The sequence below is a fragment of the Chaetura pelagica genome, unplaced genomic scaffold, assembly GCF_000747805.2.
Source record: "Chaetura pelagica isolate M959 unplaced genomic scaffold, ChaPel_1.0 scaffold792, whole genome shotgun sequence".
NCBI lineage: Eukaryota > Metazoa > Chordata > Aves > Apodiformes > Apodidae > Chaetura > Chaetura pelagica.
The window spans coordinates 44,555-45,814 of record NW_009952378.1 but is presented as its reverse complement, the minus strand read 5'-3'; positions in this window follow the sequence as shown (position 1 = coordinate 45,814).

The window sequence follows — 1,260 nt, the reverse complement described above, 5'->3', positions numbered from 1 at the left end:
TGTCGGACCTGAGTCAAACGGTGACAACTGCTTATTCATCCCCTTTTGTTTTATAACTTTTTCTCAAGTATCCTTTATTTATCTAAGTCCTGGTCACATTTTGGATGAACTAAATTTTCCCTGGATTATGGCTAAGGACTAACCCACTGAACTGGGAACCTGATGATTAAACTGGGCATGACTTATCTCTCAGTGAGATTCTGACCCAGGCCACCTAAGAGGGTTAAGAACCTTGAGAGCCACTGGAGGAAGGTTTTCGCCTTGAGGAAGCTCATGGAAAGCCAACAGGATCAGGATGTCCTACACTGGAAGCAGGAGGCCCCAGCCAGTCCCTTGTCTCAAGGTTATTTCACTAGGACCAACACTTGGCAAGTCACTAATGGAAATTTAGTCACAGAATCAAGTCCAAACTGCCAATTTCGTTGAATTCCCAGGACGCAGATGCACTGGATGCAGTTTGGAAGAGCAATAGCATTTCTCAAACATAGAATTGGTGGCAAATTCCACCTCAGTGGAAACCAGCAGCGTGGAAGCCTGTGACCTCGAGAGGTGTGACAAATACAACCTTGCACCTTCGGCAATTTCCCTTCTCAACTCACAACCCTGATAAAGTTTCTAGCAAGAACAGAACTGCACGTCCTGTTATTAATCCACACAACCCCCCCAGAGGTGTTGGACAACTCACGTGTCCTTCAAAGCAACATAAGTGTCTCAGATTTTGATTTAACTGCCATTTCTTCACAGACACCTATAAAGATCAAACAAGTTGTCTCCCACTCACCATGTTTCCCTCCTAGTGGCTTTTGGAAATGATTATGGGCTTTGAACTATGTCAACATAAAATCAAGCAGTAAAAAACAATAAATCTACATTTCAAGTATCCTTATTTCTGAGCTGCAAATAATCATATACAGATCAGTCTTTTTTTTTTTTTTCCACTGTACAGTTTAACATCCATTTATTACCATGTCTTGGTTCTTCCAGGCACCTGTTTGGTCCATATTTCAAGAGCTCCTTCAGTTCATTGCGATTTTTCTTTCTTTGCTGGAGGCCTCTGGGTAGGTGGGCTTAATTATATTGTCTTCAGACTTTATTGAGAAATTGCAAGTTGAGAGAAGCAGGGAGGTGAATGGAGTCCATGGTTATGGAAGAAGGGTTGAAGGGAAACATGACAGGGAACATGTGCTTGAAGTCTAAGAGCAGCTGTGGAGGGTCGTTTCGCTCTTGCAAGTGCATCTATGAGGTGTGGGAGGAGAAGAA